We start from the raw sequence: 27,014 nt of genomic DNA, 5'->3' as shown, positions 1-27,014 counted from the left end.
GTGTAAGATCAGGGACCAAACACTTCTAAGTATTTTTTAACTTCCTTATTTTTCATATATAGACTCCCACAGTCTTTAAGAATAAATTTTACTCAAAGTCTTACAATTCATTTGTTCTACAAGTGCATAGCTCAACCTCTACTGATATTATTATTTGAAGTACGTAAGTTTACTGCTAAAAAATATCTTGGGCTTTTTCCTGAATATGGCCACTTTGAGCTTCATGATGTCACTTTAAATCACTATCCCTGATTTATAATTTAGCAATTTTTTTCTATCATTTATTAAGAAGCATAATTTATCTGATCTCAGGCTTGAGTATGTTTTCTAAACATAAAACCTAAGAAAAATGTAATAATGGATAAGACAATATATTTTCCTGCATAAAAATTTAAAAGGGAGAAGAGTAAGAGATAATCAACAGTTTCTGATGTGAGCACTTACAAAGTGATGTAACAACTCACAGAATGAAAACTGAATGAAACTAGATGAAGACATATTTTAAGGGGAAGTAATAACTTCCCCTTAAAAGTTTGAGTGAGAAATTTTTCTGAGACAAACAAGGAGATGCCACCTGACACTCAAAACCAAACTCCAAGCTGAAGTGAAAACCTTTGGAGGCCAGTAGAGAGGTGAAGCTCTAGATGTGGAAGAGTTTTTCCAGGAAAAAGTTAAAACTGAGAAGAGATCTAAAGAACTGTGATGAGCACAGACAGATTTTTTTAATGTTTCATTCAGGCATACAATATTATATTAGTTTCAGATGTACAATATAGTGGTTTGATGTTTATAGTCTTAAAGGCTGGTGTCTTAGTCCCACAACACTGGTAGTTTGATTTAGTAGGTCCAGTTGAAACACAAAAACTTGTATTTTATCGAGTAGATACTCTCTGGATCATACCTTAAGAGAGCCTAAATGACCAGGAAAGACTACGCCTTTGTTTCTTTGTGTTTCGATTGTTTGTATGCATATATTGTATCTCACCTTATTTCTAAAGTAGCTTCATACATTTTTATTACATGAATGGAGGATTCATGAATGAAGATGACACAAAAGTGTTGCGAGTATTTTCAACTGTAAAAGAAAGAACCATGTGAAAGAAAATTATACCTAACTATATACTTAAAAATAGCTAATTTTAGTTCAGCATAACTTCAATCACAAAAAAACAATACTGTAAAACACATACATTTTCTTTATAAATGTCATTTCTTTGAGTTACGAGATTATCTTTGAATATACACTTTGCTTTGTGCTTTGCAGATATTCTGCATTTTACAAATTGAGGATTTGTGGTAACTCTGAACTGAGCAAGTCTATTGGCACATTTTTCAATAGCATTTACTTGCTTTATGTCTGTGTGTCATTATTTTGATCATTCTCACAATATTTCAAACTTTTTCATTATTATATTTGTTATGATGCTCTGTGATCAGTGATCTTTGATGTTGCTATTGTAATTGTTTTGGGGACACTATGAATGGTGCCCACGTAAGATAGCAAGCAGTTGATGATACATGCTGTGTGTGCTCCACTGACTGGCCATTTCTTCCTCTCCTCAGACACCCCTGTTCCCTGAGACACAAGACTATTGAAATCGGGCCACTTAGTAACCCTGCAGTGTCCACAGAGTCCTGTAAATGTTCAAGCAAAACAGTTGTGCATCTCCCACTTGAAATCAAAAGCTGGATATCATTAAGCTTAGTGAGATAGCTGAGATAGGCCAAAATCTAGGTCCCTTACACCAAATAGTTAGGTTGTGAATGCAGATAAAATTCTTGTGTAAAATTAAAAGTGCTCCTCCAGTGAACACATAAATAATAAGAAAGCAAAACAGCCTTATAGCTGAAAGGGGAGAAAGTTTTAGTGCTCTGCACAGAAGGTCTAACCAGCCACTCCATTCTCTTAAGCCAAAGCATAAACCAGAACAAGACCTTAACTCTCTTCAGTTCTAAGAACAGCAAGGAAGCTGAACAAATAAATTTGAAGTTAGCAAAGTTTGGTTTATAAGTTATAAATGAAGGAACTCTCTCTGTAACATGAAAGTGCAATAGGAAAGAGCAGGTGCTAATGTACAAGCTACCGCAAGTTATCCTGAAGATCTAGCTGAGATAATTGCAGGTTTCTACAATGAACAACTGATTCTTAGTGTAGATGAAACATCTTTCTGTTGGAAGAAAATTCTGTCTATGACTTTTGTAGCTAGAGACGAGAAGTCAACACCTGGCTTCAAAGATTTAAAGGACAGGTCGACTCTTTTGTTTAGGGTCTAATGCAGCTAGTAACTTTGAGGTAAAGCCAAAGCTCATTTACCATTCTGAAAATTCTGGAATCCTTAAGAATCCTGCTAAATCTTCTCTGCCTGTGCTCTATAAATGGAGCAACAAAGCCTGGATAACAGCACATTTGTTTGTAACATGGTTTGCTGAGTATTTTTAAGCCCATTGTACTGATTAGGGGAAAAAAAGGTTTCTTTCAAAATATTACTGTTCATTGACAATACACCGGTTCACCCAAAAACTCTATTGGAGAATCACAGTGAGATTAATGTTGTTTTCATGCCGGAAAACAGGTCTATTCTAAAGCTCATGTATCTAGGCGTAATTTTGCATTTCAAGGTTTATTATTTAACAAATACATTTCATTACGGGTATAGCTACCACAGGTAGTGATTTTCTGAGGATTTGGACAAAGTAAGTTGAAAACATTCTGGAAAGGATCATCGTTTTAGATGCCATTATGGAAATTCATGATGGTCTGAACCCTTCAGATTTCCATGCGGGCTCCAGCCATGGCTGAGAGCAGCTGAACACCTCAGGACCAGGCACTCTGGCAGCAGTGCCTGCACACCTGGCTGCCTGTATGCAGCCAAGGGGATCTCTGCCACCCAGTGGTGGAGGTTCGGTGAGGAGTAGTGATCTACAAGTGCTTTTTCAAGGGAGCTGATAAAGAACTTCCCCCCCAAATTATTACTACACTGTTAAATGTGAAAGTGAAAAAGAAAATGGCAACACATCTCTATATTGGATCATTGGCAACATTCTTATCATCCCTCAAGCCACTCTCTGGCCGGAAATAAAAGGAAGAAACAAGCAGTATCACTCTAACTCTGGAAAAGAAGAATTAGGACTTTATCTGAAAGTTATGACTCTATCTAAACAGAAATTGGCTGGTAACAACAAGGGTACTGAGGCAGGGGTTGTGACAGAACATGGTGCTTATGGGAATAGGTAGATGCTAAAGCTAGATACCAATAGACTGTACACCTAATTAATTTTTTAATATTAAAACTTCATTTTTTTTCTTATGTAGAATTATCTGGACTGTAATTAGATTTTTTTTCTTGAATTCCTAATCTGCAGCACTTTTAGACAAGAAATCCTGGGTCCCATCTATAGAGCAACCTGATAATCAGATGACCTCACCAGTCACTTAAACTCTAGACCACAGTCACCTTTCATTCTGCTTTTACTTACAAATCAACTCAAAATTTTGAAAAATTCTTTTCATCCACTTTATGATCATTATGAAAATGCTTTTAGAAAGCTATACTTTAGTATTTTGTAATGAAGATTTTGTACAATCAAGAAAAAATGTTTTTTATACCCTCAAATGCATGTTGTACATAACAAAAATATTTGTATTAAAATTAGGTAAAATCAAGCACAAATTATAATTTTGTCAATTTTGTCTTACTGTTCCATTTTTTTATATGAGGGAGACTCCTGAAAACAAGAATTATCCTCTGGAGGGTAGACTCCTTGTACTACAGGCTTCTCCCACCAGGTGAGTGTTCTAGGAACACTTCCGTATCAGTGTACCAGCTGGCGTTGTTGTGAGAGGCTATGTTCAACTTCAATAAGTTTTTTTGAATGATTCTTTCAACACATTTGCCCATTTTATGATGGGCGACTTGCCCACACCACTCTGAGTGTTAAGCAGTTCTTGACCAAAAATTAGCATAACCCCAGTCATCCTCCTTATTCACCTGACCTTGACATGAGCAACTTTTTTTGTTTCCCCAGATGAAATAAAGTCCTCACAGGAAAATGTATTGCCATTGTGGAAGAAATGACTCAAAGAATGGCAGAAGCGCTAAAATGCATGAAAAATGATGAGTTCAAAAATCCATTTTGTGCAGTGGAAAAAATCTTAATAGGTATATTATATCTAATAGAGTACTTAGAAGGTGACTGAAGTTTAAACATGTAAGAATAAATACACACTTATAATAAAAATTTCATTTTCAGGTGACCCCCCTCATATTTTAAATGAAAAATTATGCAACTCACTATTTCTTTTGATATCTATGAAATGTAACATAGAAATTATATGTGCATTATAATATTACTTTGCAATGATACACAAGTGCTTTTAATTATTTTAAGAAACTTTAATTGATAAAGGAACAAAGTATAGGAATTAAAAGTTGTTTTTATTTAACATGTCAGTGGGTTAATATTTTGTTTCTCAGCTTTTCACCAAAAGAATGAATGTCTTGGTTTTTTTGTCTTTGGCTTTTAAAAGTTACTGCTTCATAAAATTAGTGTTAGTTCATAATTTTTTAGAAAACTTTTTTTTGTTGAATTAAATTCCTATAGAAAGAAGAAAAAAGTTTTCAACTAAAATTATTTGAAACAAGTTCACTTGCTCATTTCCATCTTATCTACTCAATGATTTGGAGCCAGTGTCATTTTTTTCTATTAGTGTTGCCATCTTGATCTTAAACATTTAACCTCCTGAACTGTGAGAAAATATTTTGAAAGCCACAAAAAATTCATAATTCATGGGAAGAGACCAAGTATCAATATTAACAGGAGTTCGGAAGAGGCTGGTTCTAGACCTCATGAAATCATGGATGACTGTGAGGGGTCTGAGCCTTCAGGGACCAGATGTGGCAGAAATAGCAAGAGTATTAGAACTTATAAGTGGAGCCTTAAGATATGCAGACTACTGTAGTCTCAGGATAAAACTTGAGAGAATGATCAGTTGCTGTATGGATAAGCAGAAAAAGTGGTTTCTTGAGATGGAATCTATTCTTGGTGAAGTAGCTATGAAGATTGTTGAAATGACAACAAATTTGGAATATTACATAAAAATGACAACAAATTTAGAATATTACATAAACAGTCGATAAAACAGAGGCAGGGTTTGAGAGGAACTGTTTTCAATGTTTAAAGAAGCCCTAGTGCCAGTAGAATGCTGTCAAACAGCATTGCATGCTACACAGAAATCATTCATGCAAGGAAGAGTCAGACATTAAGATAAACTTCACTGCTGTCTCATTTTAAGATTGCCACAGCCTCCCAAACTTTGCAACAACCACCTGGATCAGTCAATGGCCATTAACATTGAAGCAAGATCTTCCACCAGCAAAAATTATTACAAATTGCTGAAGGTTCAGTAAATTGATGGTTAGTATTTTGTAGCATTAAAATATTTTAATGAAGTTGTGTACACTTTTTAGACATAATACTATTACACACTGAATAGGCTATGGCATAGTGTAACACAACTTTTATATGCACTTGGAAATGAAAAAAAAAGTGTGATTCACTTTATTACAATATTCACCTGATTTTGATGGTCTGGAACTCAACCTCCCATATCACTGAGGGGTGCCTGTATTGTGAGATATGTGTGTTCATGAAAAACAAATTTGAAAACACAATTCATGAATGTGCAATTATTTATTCAGATGATTTATAGTAGAATCACATGTCTAGGTTATTAAGTTATCCATTCCTCTAATTTTAGTGGATTTAAACCACTCCTGAATAATCTAGCAGAAAGAATCTACTCTAAAAGGTAATGCCAACTGCTGTTATTAGAGAGTATACCACTCTACTCTGATTGTCAACTTGAAATTTGAGATTTGAGTGTATTCATGTTACAGAGACAAATACTTCAGTTAATAAAGATCATGGTATTGGCAAGAGTTTATTCTTTTCATATCACAAATTTGAGTTTCCTTAATAAAAGTATATATTTATGATTATCATTACTGTGCTGTTAATATCAATAATATTAAAGAAATACAATGATGTGTTATAACAGACATGAAATTCATAGCCAAGTAATAAGAAGTCATGCTGAGAATAATATGTAAATAAAGATTAGAGGAAATATAGCTAGATTTTTTTTATTTTGCTAATAAGAGTTTCTAAAATTCTATGTATTTTAGGAAGTCTTTGACTGAAACACTCAACATAAAGAAGGACACCTTTTCTCTTTTTTTAAACCTTGTTCCATAATATGATGAGGACAAGGAGATACTTGGTAAAAATAAAGAGCAGTAAATTCAGAACAAATTGAGGTAAATAATGCCTTATGCATGTGTATAGTCAACCTGTGAAATTCATTGACCGAGGAGGTCACTGAGTCAAATACAATGGTTGCATTTAAAAAACAGTTGAGTAATTTTATGACCACTAATAGCTTTGGGAGCTCTGCTCAGCAAGCAGAGCTAATGATAAGGGTAATCAAGTTTCTTATTTCAAGAGGTAAGTTATTGATGGAGATTTTGTCCAATTCTGTGCCTTACTTTTGCCCTCTGGACATTTCTCATAAACACCCCGTTTTAGGAAGGTGCAACAGTGAACTCCGGTGTTGTTACTCAGCACGTTTAGGCTGAAGTTTCTGAAGGCTGTGTACTCTCACTTTTGTCTGATGTGTCCACCCCTTCAGAGATAAGAACAATGATAAGATAAGAACAGTGAAAACTGGTGTGGGAAATAGTATAATAGAATACATATTTTTAAGGTCCTTTTTCAATGTTCCTAATTTTCTTCTTTTTTTTCTTCCTTTCTACTTCTTCTTCTACTTTTATTTCTTTTTCCTCCTTTCCCCATCTTTTCTTTTTTAATCTTCCTTTGTATTTATTTATTTGACAAGTCTAACTATGATTATAAGCAATCCCCACCTGGTAAATTCTGATTTTAATATTCTAACATTTAATAATTATTCAAATTTATAACTAAAAGAAGAGATTTATTCCAAATTCTTTAATAAACTATAAATACATTATTTTAGTACTTTAATCATGTCTTAATTTATTGGAGGAGCTTGAAGCAGATTGTATTTTCACTTTCATAATATTGAAACATTTTCCCTCAAAATACTGATGTTTTCTTTGTTAAAAATTCTGATATATTTTCTTCAAGAAATGAATAAACAAACATTTAGACCAATGAATATGTAGTCTAGTAATTTATGTCAGATCTATGGAACCTAATGAATTTTGTACTAGTTTCTTGGAGTTAGAGGAACCAGATCATAAAAATACCTGCTGGGAACTTAGTTATGTTTCCAAGAGAAGGTAAAAGTTTTTCCACACGATTCATAAGAATTCTAACCATCAGCATGACCATCATTGTGAAGGTCTAGGAAACTTCAGCAAACTGTGGGTGTGCCAAAAATTGCATTCCTTACTCTGTTTTTCAGGGAACTTCTTACCTTTGAGAGACATTCATTTGGGAACTTTTACCTTGATTTACATTGGTTGAGAAAAGCTGATTTCTGTTCCAAAGGCACCATTTCTCTGACTGAAATTGAGTTGTCTAGCTTGGTAAGAGAATGAGAGGAGAAATGAAAGGTCCTTTTCTTCTCTCTCTGCAACATGCTCACATGCAAATTCTAAATATGAGATAAATTGTTGTTGCTTCATAAAACATTAACCAATCCACACATATACATAACAAGAACAAGTTTAATATGCCTAGTATTGACTTTAAAGTTGAAGTGTCTAGGAAAAAAATACAATACAATAAAATGAATGTTGTATCTAGTATCTTACCTTATATATTCTCAAATATACATTATTATTCATATCTCTCATTATTATATCATGTCTCTCACTAAGTGAGACTGTATTATTCATAGTGAAAGCCACTTTATCAGGTCCACCTGAAATTCCTAAAATGATTTAACATCTGCTCTCTTATGTAGAGAGTTTCCAGAGAGACAACATGAGGAACTATGGTAGAGCTATGAATCAGTTTAGTTGAACCTATGTTTAATGAACGCCTACTCCAAAGATCCATGTTCTAGTTTTTTGGTAATTTAAAAAGGAATTATTTTTAATTCTTTACCATATTTTTATCAGTTCCTGATGTATGTTATTTTGTAACACTTAAAATTGTTTCTGATAAAGCAAAAGTCAATTTTCTCACTAATGTTGAGTGTAAGTTTAAGGAAAAAATATTCACGTCAGTGCTATTAGAAATTTTTTCAATTTTCTTCAGTTTTTCTAAGTGAATTTTTTTAAGAATTGTAGCTAATAAATAAAATAAAATATGATTTAAAAAAAGAGCCCTGGCTGGTGCAGCTCAGTGAATTGAGCATTGACCTGTGAACTGAAAGGTTGCCTGTTCAACTGCCTGAGTTGCAGGCTGTCCCCAGATGGGGGAGTGCAAGGAAGCAGGTCAGTGCTTCTTTTACACATCAATATTTTTCTTCATGCTTCTTCCCTTCCCTTCTCTCAAATCAACCAATTAATTAATAAATCAATTAAATCTTTAGAAACTGGGTAAGCAAGATCTACTAATCCAGTAGTGAAAAGAAAATAAAAATGAATTAGAATATAGTGGTCTGTATTTAAATATTTATTTATTTATTTATTTATAGATCAAGTGAAATTTATGTCTATTTTATCATTGATTTTTTCTTCTCTTTATTATTTTTTATTTAATTATTGTTCAAGTACAGTTTTCTGTCTTTTACTCCCATCCAAGCTCACCTCCCCAATGCTCCCCACCTCCCTCCCATTTCCACCCCCCTTAGTTTTTGTCCATGTGTCCTTTATACTTGTTCCTGTGAATCCTTCTCCTTTTCCCCTGAAATTCACTCTCTTCGCCTCTCTGGTCCCTGTCAGCCTGTTCTCTATTTCAGTGTCGTTGGTTATATTTTGCTTGCTTGTTTTTGTTGTTTAGCTTCCTGGCAAAGGTGAGATCATATGGTATTTGTCTTTCAACACCTGGCTTATTTCACTCAGCATAATGCTTTCCAGTTCCATCCATGTTGTTGCAAAGGGTAGGAGTTCCCTTTTTTTTTCTGCTGCATAGATTTCCATTGTGTAAATGTACCATAATTTTTTGATCCATTCATTTACTGATGGTCACCTAGGTTGCTTCCATCTCTTGGCTATTATAAATTGTGCTGCTATGAACATTGGGGTGCATAGGTTCTTTTGGATTGGTGTTTTAGGGTTATTAGGATATAATCCTAGCAGTGGAATTGCTGGGTCAAAAGGCATATTCGTTTTTAGTTTTCTTAGAAAAATTCCATATTGTTTCCCATAATGGTTGTACCAGTCTGCAATCTCGCCAACAGTGAACTAGGGTCCCCTTTTCCCCAAAACATCTCCAACACGTTGTTTGTTGCTTTGTTTATGATAGCCATTCTGACCGGTGTAAAGTGGTATCTCATTGTGGTTTTATTTTGCATGTCTCTGATAGCTAGCGTAATTGAGCATCTTTTCATGTGTCTCTGGATCCTCTGTATGTCCTCCTTGAAGAAGTGTCTGTTCAAGTCCTTTGCCCATTTTGTAATTGGGTTGCTTGTCTTCTTAGAGTGGAGTCGTGTAAGTTCTTTGTATATTTTGGAGATTAAACCTTTGTCTGAGGTATCATTGGCAAATATGTTTGCGAATATGTTTTGCCATACAGTTGGTTCTCTTTTTAGTTTGATACTGTTTTCTTTTTTAAAAGATTTTATTTATTTATCTTTAGAAGGGAAGGGAAGGAGAGAATATCAATGTATGGTTGCCTCTTCTGTGTCCACTGCTGGGAACTGGCCTGCAACCCAGGCATGTGCCCTGACTGGGAATCGAACAGCGATTCTTTGGTTCACAGGCCCTCGCTCAATCCACTGAGCTACACCAGCCAGGGCTAATACTGTTTTCTTTAGCCATGCAGAAGCCTTCTATTTTGATGAGATCCCATTTGTTTATTTTTTTCTTTATGTCCCTTGGTCTAGGGGACAAATCAGTAAAAATGTTGCTGAGTGAAATATTTGAGATTTTCCTGCCAATGTTCTCCTCTAGGACTTTAATAGGTTCACGGCTTATATTTAAGTCTTTTATCCACCTTGAATTCATTTTGGTGTATGGTGTAAGTTGGTGCTCAAGTTTCATTTTTTTGCACGTAGCTATCCAGTTCTCCCAATACCATTTGTTGAAGAAGCTATTTTTACTCCATTTTATGTTACTACCCCCTTTGTCGAATAATAGTTGCCATAGAGACTTAGGTTTATTTCTGGGCTCTCTGTTCTGTTCCACTGGTCTATGTGCCTGTTTTTATGCCAGTACCAGGCTATTTTGATTCCAGTGGCCTTGTAATACAGTTTAATATCAGATATTGTGATCCCTCCTACTTTTTTCTTCTTTCTCTAAATTGCAGCTGCTATTTAGGGTCATTTATGGTTCCATATAAATTTTTGAAGTGTTTCTTCTATGTCTGTAAAATATGCCATTGGTACTTTAATAGGTATTGCATTGAATCTGTATATTGCTTTGGGTAGTATGGACATTTTGATGATGTTAATTCTTCCAATCCATGAACACAGTATATGTTTCCATTTGTTTGTGTCTTCCTTGATTTCTTTCTTCAGTGTTATGTAGTTTTCTACATACAAGTCTTTTACCTCCTTGGTTAGGTTTATTCCTAGGTATTTTATTTTTCTTTTTGCTGTATCGAATGGTATTTTTTTCTTGATTTCTGCTTCTGCTGATTTATTGTTAGTATATAAAAATGCCTTTGATTTCTGGATATTGACTTTATATCCTGCTGTTTGGCCAAATTCATTTATTATGTCGAGCAGTTTTTTGGTAGAGTCTATTGGATTTTCCATGTACACTATCACGTCATCTGCAAACAATGACAGTTTTGTTTCCTCCTTTCCGATTTGGATGCCTTTTATTTCCTTTTCTTGCCTGATCACTGTGGCTAAAACTTCCAATACTATATTGAATAGAAGTGGTGAAAGTAAACAACCTTGTCTTGTTCCTGATCTTAGTGAAAAAGATTTTAGTTTTTGCCCATTGAGTATGGTGTTGGCTTTAAGGTCTCTCATATATGGCCTTTATTATATTGAGGAATACTCCCTCTAATCCCACTTTACTGAGTGCTTTTATCATAAATGGGTGTTGTACCTTATCAAAAGCTTTTTCTGTGTCTATTGATATGATCATGTGATTTTTGTCTTTGCTTTTGTTTATGTAATGTATTACATTTACTGATTTGTGAATATTGAACCATCCTTGCATCCCTGGGATGACTCCTACTTGGTCATGGTGTATGATCTTTTTAATGTATTGTTGGATGTGATTTGCCAATATTTTGTTGAGGATTCTAGTGTCTATTTTCATTAACGATATTGGCCTGAAATTTTCTTTCTTTGTTGTGTCTCTTTCTGGTTTTTGAATTAGGATGATGCTGGCTTCATAAAAAGAGTTTTGGAGTCTTCCATGATTTTGGACTTTTTGGAATAGTCTGTGAAGAATAGGGATTAGCTCTTTCTTAAATGCTTTGTAGAATTCTCCTGTAAAAACATCTAGTCCAGGGCTTTTGTGTGACGGGAGTTTTTGATTACTGCTTCAATTTCATCTGCTGTTATTGGTCTGTTCAGGCTTTCTGCTGCTTCTTCATAGAGTTTTGGAAGATTATATTTTTCTAGAAATTTGTCCATTTCACTTAGGTTTTCAAATTTCTTGGCATACAGTTCTTCATAGTAATTTCTTACAATGCTTTTTATTTCTGTGGTGTCAGTTGTAATCTCTCCTCTTTCATTTCTGATTGTGTTTATTTGTGTCCTCTCTCTTTTTTTCTTGATGAGCCTACTTAAGGGATTGTTGATCTTGTTTAACTTTTCAAAAAACCAGCTCCTGGATTCATTGATCCTTAGAATTCTGCTTTTAGTCTCTATGTCATTTATTCTGCTCTGATCTTAGTTATTTCCTTCCTTCTTCTTGCTCTGGGCTATCTTTGTTGTTGTCCCTCAAGTTCTTGTAGGTGTAAGGTTAAGTTGTTTGAAATGTTTCTATCTTTTTCAGATAGGCCTGTATTGCTATGAACTTGCCTCTCAGGACTGCCTTTGCTGTGTCCCATAAGTTTTGGGTTGTTTTGAGTTCATTTTCATTTGTTTCCAGAAACTTTTTGATTTCTTCCCTAGTTTCATTCCTGACCCATTCGTTGTTTAATAGCATGCTATTCAATCTCCATGATTTTGATTGTTTGGGGTTTTTTCCTTTGGAGTTGGTTTCCAATTTCAGTCCCTTGTGGTTGAAGAAAATTCTTAGTATGATTTCAATTTTCTTGAATTTGTTGAGGCTCATTTTGTACTTATTTATTTTTAATTATATTTTATTAATTATGCTATTGTGATTTTCCCAACTTCTCTCCCTTTAATCCTCCTCTGCCCTGCACCTCCCAACCCTCCAGCATTCCCCCACCTTAGTCCATGTCCATGGGTTGTACATATATGTTCTTTGAGTTCTCTGTTTCCTATGCTATTTTTGACCTCTCCCTGTCTATTTTATGCCTACCAATTATGCTTCGTTTTCCCTGTATCTTTTCCCCGCTATTCCTCCCCTCACCCTGCCCACTGAAATTCCTCCATGTGATGTCCATTTCTCTGATTCTATTACTGTTCTAGTTGTTTGCTTAGTTTTTGTTTTTGCTGTTAGTCTTTTCTTTTAGGTTCCTTTGTTGATAGTTGTGAGTTTGTTGTCCTTTTTACTGTTCATATTTTTTATCTTCTTTTTCTTAGGTAAGTCCCTTTAACATTTCATATAATAATGGCTTAGTGATGATGAACTCCTTTAACTTGACCTTATCTGGGAAGAACTTTATCTACCCTTCTATTCTAAATGAAAACTTTGCTGAATAGAGTAATCTCGGTTGTAGGTCCTTGCCTTTCATGACTTTGAATACTTCTTTCTAGTTCCTTTTTGCCTACAAGGTTTCTTTTGAGAAGTTAGCTGCTCATCTTATGGGCCCTCCTTCATAGATAACTTTTTCCTTTCCTCTTGCTTCTTTTAAGATTCTCCCCTTATCTTTAATCTTGGGTAACTTAATGACGATGTGCCTTAATATGTTCCTCTTTGGGTCCAACTTCTTTGGGACTCTCTGGGCTTCCTGGACTTCCTGGAAATCAATTTCCTTCATCATATTGGGGAAGTTCTCCTTCATTATTTGTTCAAATAAGTTTTCAACTTCTTGCTGTTGTTCTTCTCTTTCTGGCACCCCTATAATTTGAATGTTGGAATGTTTCAGGTTGTCCCAGATGTTTGTAAGTCTCTCTTCACTTTTTTGAATTCTGTTCTAGTTGGATGTTTTTTTCTTTCTTTTGTTCCAAATAATTGCTTTGAGTCCTGGTTTTCTTCCCGTCACTGTTGGTTTCCTGAATATTTTGCTTTATTTCATTTTGGGTATGTTTCATTTGTTTGTTATTTTTAGACTAAGCTTCATCATTTCTGTGAGCATTTTGATTATGGGGGCTTTAAATAACCCTTCAGGTAGGTTGGCTCTCTCCTTATCACTTAGCTCTCTTTCTGAAGCTTTGCTCCATTCTTTCATTTGGGCCATACTTCTTTGCTTGGTGCATTGGTCTGGTTGTTCTGGTTGACTGTTTTTTTTTAATTTCTTGGTTGTTGGAGTTCCATGTAGTTTGATTTTCTGGCACTTCTGGTTGTTTATTGATTTTAGATTGATTGTTATCCTCCTTTTGGTTGTGGGAGGAAGCAAAGGGATTCTATTTATGCCCCCATCTTGGCTGTAAGTCTGTATTTAAATCTTATTCATACTTCTTTGACCTCAATACTCTTTAAATAACCTCTAGTTTCTACAATAAAACTAGAAAATTGGTATACAACATTGAAGCAGAACTATTGAGGTCAAGTTCATTCCATAAATGTTAGTGTGCAAATAACTCTTGGAAAAATATATTTATTAATTAGTATATATGTATCAACTAACTGTGGCCTTCGTTGTCTTTGTTATGTGACTTTCTTGCCTGGATTAGATGATTTGTTGTTAATGGGGCTATAAGTCAAGCATGGCTTATTTTCTAATAGATCTCTATTTGAAAATGTGTTCATAATTTTCTCCTTATAATAAAAAGAAAATCATCACCACCACCATCACTACCAATCTCAACACCTACTGCTGAGTATGTTCTGAGTATGTGCTATGTTCTGATATGTGCTATGCTCCAGGTACTGTTATAATTACTACTCATGTATTAACTCATTTCATGATCAAAGAACCTCTGTATTTAGGCACTAAGCCATTTAGGGATAATTGAAAGGATAGGTAGACAGCAGCTACATGGAAACTACATATTTAACAAGCATGCAGTTGATGATACATAATTAAAATATAAATATAGACCAATCTGGTCTATCAAAGAGCAGCAGGGATGAAGCAAGAAAACTTCTTTTTATTCTGCCTCAGAGTTAGGCTGGGATACTTTAAAAGCAGAATTTAAGAAGTATTCTGAGACTGACTAATGTTATTTAGTAGAGTCGTCTTACTAATATCTGTACATATTCATAGATGTACTTTCTGGGGAATAATTACATTTCCCCCAGCATTGACAAAATCATTGGGGGTTTTTTCTATAAGAAACAAAAAGCTCCTTTCATTGTGGGGAGAGAGATATTTACGAGTGGCAAATCTTGGTGTGGGAGCCAAGTGGAGCCATGATAGCAGCCTCTGTGTGACAGACTGCTGAAGGCCCACGCATGGCTGGGAAGCACAGACCTGGTCCAGAAATGGCAATGCAGACGCAGTCACAACGAGCCCCATGAATCTACATGTGGCATTAAAGGGAATAAACCTGATAAAATGAGAAGGTCTCAAAGAGACTTCTGTGCAAAGAGTTTGGACTGATTGAAAGGATAATAACTGGAGAGAAAAAATTGTAGAAAATTAAAAAAATTATTTAAAATGAAAAACATAAAGAAAAGGAAATATACTGCATAATCACTGGGTGATAAAAACATAACACAAGAATCTAGTGGAGGGGAATGAAGGGAGAGAAATAGAACAATTGTAATGATATAATCAATAAAATATATATTTTTAAAAAAGAATCTATAGCATGAGCATGTGCAGTCAGCATTGCTAATACTTAGCAAGTAATATGTGTAAGGCACTGTGCTAAGAGCTTCACACAGATTATCTTACTCAGTTCTGTGAAACAGGCACTACTGGTAGTCACATAAAGCAAACAATGAGCACAGTGGTAGTCTCTCCAGTGCCAAACTCTTCTCGAGGAGATAGCCCCAGATTGAACCCGGTAGTCCAGGCTTAGAGACCATGTCCATAACTGGCAGGTGTGAACTTCACCACATACATATATAGACACACACACACACACAGGAAGAAAAAAACAGAAAAGCATAGCTCTGATCAAAAGAGTAAAGTTTATCCAGGGCCCTGTCTGTGTCTAAGGAACAATTGTTCCTTAACTCCTTATCATCACTAACTTATAGCCATCCCTTTCCAAAAGGAGTGAAAATGGCTCTCTGAGGGTGCCAGGGTGGACAAGAACAAACCCACAAAGAATTTAGTTATTGGCAATGCTTTCTGTATAGTACACTTAATGATTTGGTCATTGGACATGACTTAGGAAAATAGTCTTTCTTATGTGTCCAACTTTGGGAAATTTACACTAAAAATTGTTTAAAATGTCCAAGTAGAAAATATTATAACTTGGTCAAGATTTGGCATAGCCCTATTACTTACCTGTTCTCCAACCCTCTGCCTCCCTAACTCAGAAGAAATCAGAGCAGTTGCATTCAGACTGTGAAAGCCACGTAGCACTGTTATTTCAGTCTGACATTGGAGGTCCAGAGATCAGATGAACATCTTCCTGATAAAAGCAGTAATTATGAAAACATTATTTCTTTTTTTTAATTTTATTTAGTTATTTTTCAAGTACAGTTTTCTATTTGTCCCAGCCCAGCCCACCCTGCAGTAATCCCCACCTCCCTCCCATTTCCACCCTCCTTACTTATTGTCCCTGCGTCCTTTATACTTGTTCCTCTAAATCCCTCCCGTTTTTTCCCCCTTAAATTCCCTCCCCTCTTCCCTCTGGCCACTGTCCCCTTGTTCTCTATTTCAGTGTCTTTAGTTATATTTTGCTTGCTTGTTTGTTTTGTTGTTTAGCTTCCTGTTAAAGGTGAGATCATATGGTATTTGTCTTTCAACACCTGGCCTATTTCACTCAGCATAATGCTTTCCAGTTCCATCCGTGTTGTTGCAAAGGGTAGTAGCTCCTTCTTTCTCTCTGCTGCATAGAATTCCATTGTGTATATGTACCACAATTTTTTGATCCATTCATTTACTCCTAGGTTTCAATGATGGAATTTAGAACCACTAAAGAAATGTCACACATTTTTTGAAAGGTTACACAATTCTTATGTCATCTTCTTAGGAAAAACAAGTTTTCAAAAATGTAACAATTAGTAAGAGCTTTATAAAATAAATATCCCTTATAAGAAAGAAAAATTATGTATTTGCTGCATTTCCTGATTCAAATGTATATTAAATTACCTACAAAATGCTAGTGCCATTTAAGCGATGATTCATTCCCCGTTTTGATTCTACACAAGCAAAATTTTTAGGGGGGTGGTTATTTTTCCCTTTTCATCTGATTTTTCTTGCTCATTTTTACATAGTAAATAAAAGTCTCTGCAAGATTTTTTAGGTATCTTTTCAGAAAGAAGATAGCATTTTATGAGCTTCTGACAGGAGGAATAAATGTCCTGCTACCTGATTTTTCATTGGAAAATGCCCAGTTTAGTGATATACTTTCTCATTTCCCTCATGAAAATTTTATTGAGAGTTTTGTATATAATAAGCCTTGGAGATACAGGGTGAGTAAGACGAACATGTTCTCTCCACTCACTGAATTGAGATTTTAGCAAGGGAACCATAGCTTGAGGGAGTGTGTATGCAGATGATGTTTATTACAAGTATAGGAGATATCATAAAGGAAAACCTCATTTTTTAGCAGTGGAGACTGATCTAGACTGATCAGTAGAGTGAGGTGTAACAGGTTAAACAAGGCTTCTCTAAGAAGAAATTTTTAGTGTAAAACTATGGAGGATAAGTACCTGAGTGCAGGAAGGTCAGGCAGCAGTCACGGTCTCATGTGCAAAGGCTAAGAAGGTGGCAGGGGCCAAAGAGGTGAATGGAGAGCAGGAAGGAGGGAAAACGTTGCTGGTGGAGGGCCATCGTCACACATGCAGTTGCCAGTAATCCTGAAGTAAAACATGAAAAAAATTGATCTTTGATTTAAAGACCCCTGAAAATCCCTGCCACCAACAGTGATCTTGAAATCCTAAGCTGTTAGTTAATTGCCTGAAGAAAAAAATGTTTCCTGCTAGCCCCACTGCCATTTTACCATTAATCAATCTAGTGTTGAACTAGGGGCAAAGGGGACATTTGGATGCTAACTGTATTGCGGTTTTGTAGGAGTCAACTTATACATAAAACTTCAAGAAACCTCAAAAATCATATACTTTTCACATTGCAGACTTGTAGACATATTTCTTATAGCAAAATAGATTAAAATTAAAGGGCTAAAACCTGAAATGAGGACAAGCTTACTAGCATGCCAGTTGCTTGCATTTAGAAATAGTACCACTAAGTGCAGAGCAGCTTGAAGAAATATAGTTCCTTAAATTAGGAAGTACCAGTAGACTTTAAGATTTTAGTTTTTTCTCACATTAAAGAATGTCTACATGATGAAGGTGGAAAATAATCTTACCACAAAACTAGCTGGACCTTCCCTTTCATCCTGAGAGGATAACAGGCAATTGAGCTGATCTGCTTTGCCAAACAAAATGTGCCTGAGGTCTTATCCAGTCATAGATATTGTTCCAAGTAAATCCAAAACCTCTTGAATCTGGGTACTGGGTAAGACAAGGAGTATATAAACACTGATTTATTTTTTTTTAATTCATTGAATACTTTTTATATATTGATCACTTTTAGGGAATATGGAAGATAGATAAGAGACAGTTTCAATGCCCAGGAAATTTTGGACAAGACTTACATTTTCTACATGTAAAGCATAAGAGACAGCAGGATATAACAGATACCATGTCAAAATGCTATATAAGATCAGAAAAGGGAACACTCAATGGAAATGGAAAATGAGATAAAGAAGCCTCACTGGAAAAGAGGCCTCTGAAACACCTTAAAGAATGAACTGCAACATTAATAATAATGTTAAAACGATGTGAAATCTGTCTGTGTTGACTGCCACGTGTTGTGTTTTACATTCACTTGGTCATTTTTTTCACCCAAGAATTCTTTGAGATAGCATTTTGATCCCCATTTTACTGATAAAGAAACTGAGGATCAAAGAAATAAAGCATGTCGTAGCTCATAACCAGTACATTAGAATGCAGGCATGTCTTACCACGAAGCCTGTTCCATCGTTTATTTTGTCTCTCAGGGGGAGGATCCAGAAAGAAAGAAAGAAGTAAGAAGCGAAAACATATCCTGAAATCCCGGGCATCCTATTGTCAAGGCAGGATATGGAATGGCAGGACCAGGGCAATGTAGGGCACCTTAACAACTACAAAAACAAGCTAAGGCTACGTTTTAGAGGGTCTTGTATGACGATCAAAGCAATATGAACTATATTTGATACATCACAGAGAACATTGAAAAAACCCTGATTCAAAGAGTGGTGTGATGAAAGTAGGATTTACTAGAATTAGTCTAGCTGTGATAGGAAGGGGGTATTAGAGCAGAAAGAATAGAGAGAATACTTCAGCAGTCCAGGAGGGTGATACTCAGAGTCTGAGTCTGGGGTGGCAGCAGAGGGAATAGAAAGAGAAAATACATACAACGGAGAAAAAAATAAAAGGAGGAAATGGAAGTGAGAAGCTTTGAAAGGTTTATAATTTAAGAATCCATTATTTGTAATATTTTGGGACACATACAATGTCTCTAAACAAAACCAACAAACAAATGAAATTCCACAGTTTTTCTTCCCATCTATAAAGATTTTTAGTTTACGGAGTCGTCCACTTTTAATTTATTTGGGGGGAAATGTCCACTGCTGTGCACCCTGGGCTTGTGCTGGTCTCCCTCATTAATGCTCCAGCCTTTGCGCCTCACATCTTCAGATGGATGGCTTTTTTCACCGTATATCATCACCATGACAGCACAGGGATGATCTACTACCGCCAGCGCTGTAGCCCTGATGATGTGGATGATAGTAATAACGCAGGCCACTCAGAGGAGCGAAAGGCAGTGTTGCTGGTTTTTTTCCTTAAAGGTAAACTGGAAAGGTGGAAAGTGAAAATATAAACAAAAAAAATTAAATACTGCCTTTTCAAAGATTCAAAATAACTACGGCAGTATTGGCAAGAGGCAATGCCATAAGGCAAAGAGCATGGAGAAATAAGATGCTGTGGGTAATACTGGTATTTGTCCTGGGAATCACAGACATAGAAATCAATTTGAAGATTAAAAAATTGAATTGGTAATTTTTGACCCACACTGTGATTGAATTATGTGGCTCATGGATCTTAATTAGAACTGCATGCCCAGCAAGTAAAAAACCTTGCATGTGTAGGAAGCAAAAATATCACTTAAATGCTTTTTACAAATAAAATACATGAAATCTGACATGGAAAAATTATTTTTTCTGAGAATTTTACTACTTGCAGTGTTTATTCTTCAGACCATCAGAAAACTTCAAGTTCTGATTGATCATTTAAATATATTACTGCTGCATACATGTTTAACTCTAGTCAGGAAAATTTATGATGCTATGGGTCTTAGTTTTCGTGTTGGAAACATTGACAAAAGTGAGATTAATATTTTAAAATAAAGGCTGTGTTTTGGAGCAGGCTCCCTACGTATCTCCTAAACTGATTCAGTCTTTCCCTTAGCTAAACCTGGTGGATTACTTTATTTTCAGATTTACAGCTGTGGCTTGTGAAGAGTTTTTGTTTCCTTCCCTTATATACAGATCGATTCCCCCTGGGTGCTGGTATCTTAATCATATAATCATTTGGGTTGGAAGGACCTACACTGGGCCACTAATCTATCCCCATGAATCACTGAAGGATTGATTTTATTATTACTAAGCCATTCCCGATCAGTGGGTGTGGGGTTTCAGCCTGGAATCTCTCCAATGATGGCGATTCCACCACCTCCCCTGGCGGCTGGTGCCATTCCCAACTATTCATATTGTTATAAAGTTAGTTCTTATATTTAACCTAAATTTTCCCTCGTGAGTTGGAAGCCTATTACTTCTTGTTCTGTTCTCATCGACTAATGAGAATTGGTCCCTCTCCTCTTTATAACATCCTTTAACGAATCTGCAGACAGTTATGTTTCCCCCCCGTCTTCTCTTCTCCAGACAGAACATGCCCATTTCCCTTAACCTTTCCACATAGGTCTTATTTTCTAAACCCTTTGTCATCTTTGTGACTCTCCTCTGAACTCTATTTTACGTCTCTTTTGAAATGTGATGCTACAACCTTAATGCAGCATTTCACTGGAGGCCAAAACAACAGAAGGAATTGCAGAATAGTAGCTTTTTGATGTCTTTGGCAATTTATATTAACTACTTTACTGTCATGCAGTAGAAATAGTAGAAATTGACTGTATGTACTAAGTAGACTCTTGCCTAGATATTGCTAAATGCATAAGCTATGGTAGTTGTAAATCTACCGATATTTGCTCGTATGGTTCCTTGAAGAGGTCATTGATAGAAGAAGCATTGTTCCACAGTAGAAGCATCTATGTAGTCTCTGAAATTGGATTCTTTATAATGCTCAACTGTCTTGCACTCTCCAGATAAGTAACAAACATGAAACAAAATAAAATGCTCAAAAACTGAAGTCTTAATTGTGCACTATTAGCATATTTATTAGTTCTGTCCTTGTCTACATATGATTAAAAAATAAAAAAAGAAACTATATAAGGAAATGGAAGAAAATCTGTATGTATTTTTTTTAAAGGCACAACAGTTTTTTTTTATTTGGCTATTTATGTATCACATGTAGACTTTTAAAAATTTAACAGCTTAATAGAATGGTCATTTTCACAAATATCACTGCAAAAAAACAATTGCAGAATTCACAGAATCCTAAAATACTAGATCTGAAAGCAGTTTTTTAAAAAATTTATTTATTTATTTTAAAAAGAGAAAGAGAAAGCAGGGGAGAGATACCATTGTGTTGTTCCACTTATTTATGCCTTCGGTGGTTAATCCCTTTCTGTGACCTGACCTGGGATCAAACCCACACCCTTGATGTTGTGTCCAACTGAGCTACCTGTCCAGGGCCTGGAAGCAGTCTTAAAAATATTCCTCTTTAGTAAACATTTAATAAAACCCTGAGATTAAATGAATTGCCTAATCAATCTTAAGATTGATTCATTATATAAATAATTTTAAAAACAAGAATATAATTATTTACCTGCTAAGTGCCCATCAAGAACCTTAGCAAGTGAAATATTAAATCAAATATGAGCTATGTCTTAAGCTACATAGCTAGTTAGTTAATTGAAGCTTCAGAACCAGAACTCATGTCTCCTGATTCCTCACAATGTAATTTCTTTTACAAATACCTGTCTCACTGTCTCAATGACACTCTACACTTTTCTAAATATTAGAGAATTAGATTGACAAAGCTCAACTCCAAAATAAAGATTACCTCAAATGTATGTGAAGAGAATCAGTTTTAATGTGAATATACAACTCTCAGGGATCTTCCTAAAATTCCTAGTTACAATTGAGTACATCTGGGGTGAGACCTATATCCTACATTTCTAAATGTTTTCAGTTGATAACAATGCTGCTTGTTCTCAGGCCACACTTAAAATATAAAAGATTGTAGAGAGAATTAGTTTAAGATCAATGTTAGCTGAATCCCAACCAATGGAAGTATCAATGCCCTGAGAAAAAGTAACCAGGACATAAAACCTTCATTTAAAATAGGACATTTAAAGGTAGTCAGTCACATGGTATCTTTTCTTGCTTAATGTACTGTTTCAACATGTGTGTGGTAGGGAGCAGGAGTAAAATGTGGTCTTTCTAGATCTGTCTTAAGAGAAAATTAAAAGAACTCAATATTCTTTTCTTATCCAAGTGCAATATGCAAGAAACAACAGAGCTTGACTGATTTAATGTTTGGCTTCTTAAGACATCATTTTTATATATCCTATATAAAAGCTATTCATTGATTTCTGTTCATTTACATTTGTTAATTTCTAAATCAAATAAGCCTCATAATTCGTGCCCTTATCACTGTTAATTTAATTAGTTTTGAACATGTAAAAATCACTTTATCATATTATATCATTTGTTATTTTGAATATTTTTACAAAATTAAAAAAACAGTAAGTTAATTTGATCAATTTGATCAACAAACCAATCAACTGACTCAAAAAAAAAAGGTCAATGCAGGGTGAGGCAAAAGTAGATTTGTAGCTGTGAGTGTGTGAAACACAGAGTTTATTCTTATGTTATGACTTATGAATTATTGTATTGTTTTCTATATAAACAACTGTAAGCCTACTTTTGCCCATGCTGCATAATGTGTTGTTTGGCTCAGTTTCCAAGACATCTTCAAAATTTAGAAGTTTGTTAGTTAAATCGGTTACATTGTCATCTATGGTGTAGACTATGACATACGGAATCTGCTGTTCTCTACAGCAAGCTATTTGTGCAAGAATTGAATAGAGTTCACCTGAAAAGATTTCCTAAAATGTCTTTTTTCCCTATTCATGCACTTATCATCGTAAATAAATAATGATATCTATTGATCTGAAGATTTATTTTAGGTTTAGTAACAGAAACGATTTAAAAATTGTGCAGCAGAGATCTGAAGTTACCTTGGAGAATATCTTTTATTATGGGAGAATCACTAGAATTGTAATGAGACAGTGCTTGGCTTTACAGTGACTGGAGGTTTTGTAAGCTAAGTGGATGGAACCCCAGCAAATTTCTATAGAGACATTTGTAAAAGAGCTAAGAAGCTAAATGATAGGAAAGACACTTTAATGCCTATTGCCTATTTAATGGGCTCAGTTAGATGCTCTTTTAGATTAACAATTATAGAAATGGTTTTTAAAACATAATCAAATTCTGTGAAGTAAGCATAATTTAGTAATTCTGAAATGTCTTCTTAACTACCTAAAGATTATTTTAAGTCTAGATTGAATTTCATATGTTTGAGACTAATCTTTTATAAAGACCATGCACTCCTGAGGAGAAGGCTCCATGTTTTCCCTTGCTTTTTGGAGTAGCTAAGTGACAGTACATGTAGACATTAAAGATGAGTGGTTGTTGAATGGATTAATACTTACATTATAATCTCTTATGTCAAGTTTATTGACAACAAAAATATTCAGACTCAAGGCACAGAAGTAAAGTAGGTCAAGACTTTCTAGGACAATATTACAAAAGTCAAAAAAGGACCAAATGCAGTTGGAAGGCCAAAAAACTGGATAATTTTTTTCTTTATTACTAGGTGCTACAGAAAAAAATAGATTCACATTATTGGATTTATTATTAATATTAAGAAGTTATTTTTGTTAAGTATAACTTTTTTCTTGTTGTATATACCAGATTATTATAAGAATTAACAAAGAAACTGGCAGGGTGGCTTTTCAGTCTAAACCATGTGTTTCCTTCCACCACAATTCTGAAGACACTTGATATTTTCATCCACCATCCTAACCTTGTCCCATCTTTAACATTGGTAGGAAATATTTTAGTAGTAGAAATTAACACTATTGTCAGCATGAGGCATTCTTGCTCTTTGTACCCAATGGCTGTGACTGTCAGTCTTAATTATTATACCTTGCTTTCCTTTGAGACAAAATAATAATTTTTATACCTTGGCTTCTTTGTTTAAGTGTGAAATTCTGGATGGCAGATAAGTTTGTGAAGATTTACATCTCCAGTACTCACTGGAAAGCTACCTATGTGGAACTGCCACACTTTAAAACTCACTATGAAGCCACTTAAGTAAATGCCAGGAAAAGCCATCCTAGGGGAGATGCCACCAGCAGTGGAATTCACTGAGGAACCACTCTCTGGGCTGTCAGAGGGGGCTGCCCACAGGGAGGGGTGCAAGTCTGCCTCGAACACCACACACCAGAATGTCTATTAATGATGAAGCTTAACATCATGCCAGTTGGTGGGGGAGAAATATTCCAATATCACAAGCAAGATAATAAAGAGTGGATTTGGAGTCAAGAGAAAATAGATTGGTAGCAAAAGCACCATTCAAATGCCATACTCTGGCAATCTGTCCCTGCCTGTGGACTGTTCCTCAATATGTGAAAACAATAACAGAATAATGAAAGATAAAACTCTTAGAAAATACTATCTAAGCAATATCAGCTCTTGCTATGAATCTCTTATAATGTTGTCAAGTATTTTGTGGACTTTTTATGGAAATGAATTGTTTTATATTTGCCTTGCTTCTAGATTCAGTTTATGTATCTTCTTTTCTATTTGCATGTTTTGATTTTCTATAAGTTCGAAAATACTTTCTTGAATATAAAAGTACGTATCAGAAATAATTTTAAATTAAATCTAAATGGGTATCAGTTTCTTTCAAATTAATCTTAAATGTAATTTTTTTAAAATCTCACATTTAATTAAAAAATTATAAACCAATTTTATATGTAATATTGAAAATATAGTTGTCATTCATATTCTTTTCAATTCAGAGTATTATGTTTGTCCAAAAACATAATAAATATGAAAAATAACAGATTTTTAAAGTATGTAAGCATTTAATTAAGAATAGAAAACAAGTTGGAATTTGGGGAAATGTTGGTAATACAAGCCTAGGTTTTTAATCTCTTTATTCATTCTCATCACATCATACAAAACAACTATATAGAGGGAAACTAAAAATCCATGGACACAATTCTGTTCCCAGTTTGAATATTAAATTACATGGAACTGTTGTTTTTTATCCTAACAATGAGAGCAAGCTGAATAAGACAAAAATAATTTAGTTTTTGTTTGTTTTACCATAAGTGAACAGAGTAGGCAAAGACTGTAACTATATTCCAGAAGAGGCAGAAACTATATTTTCCTTAAAGGAGAAATAACCAGACCCCTTTTCAGCAAGAGGAGGAGAATTCTCTATAGATGAGGTAAGGACAACCCAACCATATTTTAGCGGTATTTATTTATCTTAAATATATAATATTTATTGTATTTTCCACTACCATTTAGTTCCCTTATTCCTCATTCTTCCCAGCCATCACCACCCTGTCCGTGACCATGAGTACTTTTCCTTTTTTGCTTAATCCCTTGTTACCTAACTGCACCCCCACCACTAGCTGTCATCTGTTCTCTGTTTTGCTTGTTAGTTGTGTTTGTTAATTAGATTACATATATGAGTGAAATCATATGGTATTTGTCTTTCTCTGACTGGCTTATTTCACTCAGCATAATATTCTGCAGGTCCATCCATACTGTTACAGATGGTAAAATTTTCTTCTTTTTCATGGCCAAGTGAAATTCCATTGTGTAAATGTCCGATAGTGGTTTTATTCACTCATCTATTGATGGACACTTGGGCTGCTTCTGTGTCTTGGTCATTGTAAATACCACTACAATGAACATAGGGCTGTTTATGTTCTTTCAAATTAATGTTTTGGGTTCCTTCAGATATATTCTCAGTAGTGGTATTGCTGGATCAAAAGGCAGATATATTTTAAATTTTTTGAGGTACCTGCATACTGCTTTCCATACTGGGTGTCCCAATCTGCATTCCCACCAACAATGCAAAAGGGTTCTACTTTCTCCACATCCTCACCAGCATTTGTTGTTTATTGATTTATTGATGATAGCCATTTTGATTGGTGAGAGATGGTATCTCATTGTGTTTTTTATTTGTATTTCTCTGATGAACATACAATGAGGTAAAGATAGTTTATTAAATAAATGGTATTGTAAAAATTGGACAGTTACATGCAGAAAAATGAAACTCCACCACCTGCTTACACCACACACAAGAATAAATTCAAAATGGATCAAAGACCTAAGGGTAAACCTGAAATCATAAAAATCCTAGAAGAAAACATAGGCAGCAAACTCTCAGACAATGTTCATAGCAATATTTTATTGGCTGTATCTTCCCAGGGAGTGGAAACAAGAGGGAAAAAAAAGAAATGAGACTTCATCAAACTAAAAAATTTTGCACGGCAAAGGAAATTGTCTACAAAATAGGAAGACAACCCACAGAATGGGAGAACATATTTGCCAACATACCTGATAAGGGGGTAGTATCCAAAATTTATAAAGCACTTACAAAACTCAACACTAAAAAACCAAACAATCCAATTAAAAAATACGCAAAGGACCTGAATAAACAGTCCTCAGAAGAGCACATACAGATGGCCCATGGACATGTGAAAAGATGCTCAACGTCACTTTTAGCAGTGTGTCGATATGTAGCATGTATAAAGGATTAGCCTCCAGAAGAGGTCTGGTGACATAATCAGGCTAAATCCATAATTTCCCACAGGTTTTCACTGGATAGATAAAGTTTAGTGAATTTAAGACTGGGAAAAGGCAAGAGAGTTGAAGTAAATTTTGTCTCTTTAGGGTATTTCCCCAGGTCCATACATATAATACATATAAAGGAAATCTCTCAGGCACACGTGGCACAGAATGAAATTCAGCATACCTTTGCAGTCTGTGGACATGTCTGGAGAGCTGAGAGAAACCAGTCTGGGACCATTGAGCCTTCACTACAGACACAGAGATGGCCCTCCAAGGACTAGGGTCAAAAAAGCAGCCTAAGGAGAGTTCTAAATAAAAAAAAATTAGAAAAAATCCAAGGGCAAAGATAACTTTCCACTACAACAATAAAGGTATTGTCCAGGCAGTAATGCAAAGAAAGGTCTCCTATGAGTTTAAGCATTTGTTACTGAGCTGTAAAGTATAAAAAGATATGCAAAGGCTTGCAAGTAATGAGACTCAAAGCTCTATTAAAAATAAAATC

At 35.0% G+C, this 27,014-nt stretch overlaps 1 pseudogene; it reads left to right on the top strand.

Moving 5' to 3' along the window:
* The first annotated feature begins 2,792 nt into the window (after positions 1–2,792).
* On the top strand, positions 2,793–3,283 carry LOC119063024 (D-aminoacyl-tRNA deacylase 2-like; annotated as a pseudogene).
* Positions 3,284–27,014: the final 23,731 nt, after the last annotated feature.

Source organism: Artibeus jamaicensis, unplaced genomic scaffold (genome assembly GCF_021234435.1).
Source record: "Artibeus jamaicensis isolate MK-2021 breed Jamaican fruit bat unplaced genomic scaffold, CSHL_Jam_final scaffold_3222, whole genome shotgun sequence".
NCBI lineage: Eukaryota > Metazoa > Chordata > Mammalia > Chiroptera > Phyllostomidae > Artibeus > Artibeus jamaicensis.
Note: the sequence above shows the minus strand (reverse complement) of the source record. Positions and strands in the feature narration are given on the sequence as shown.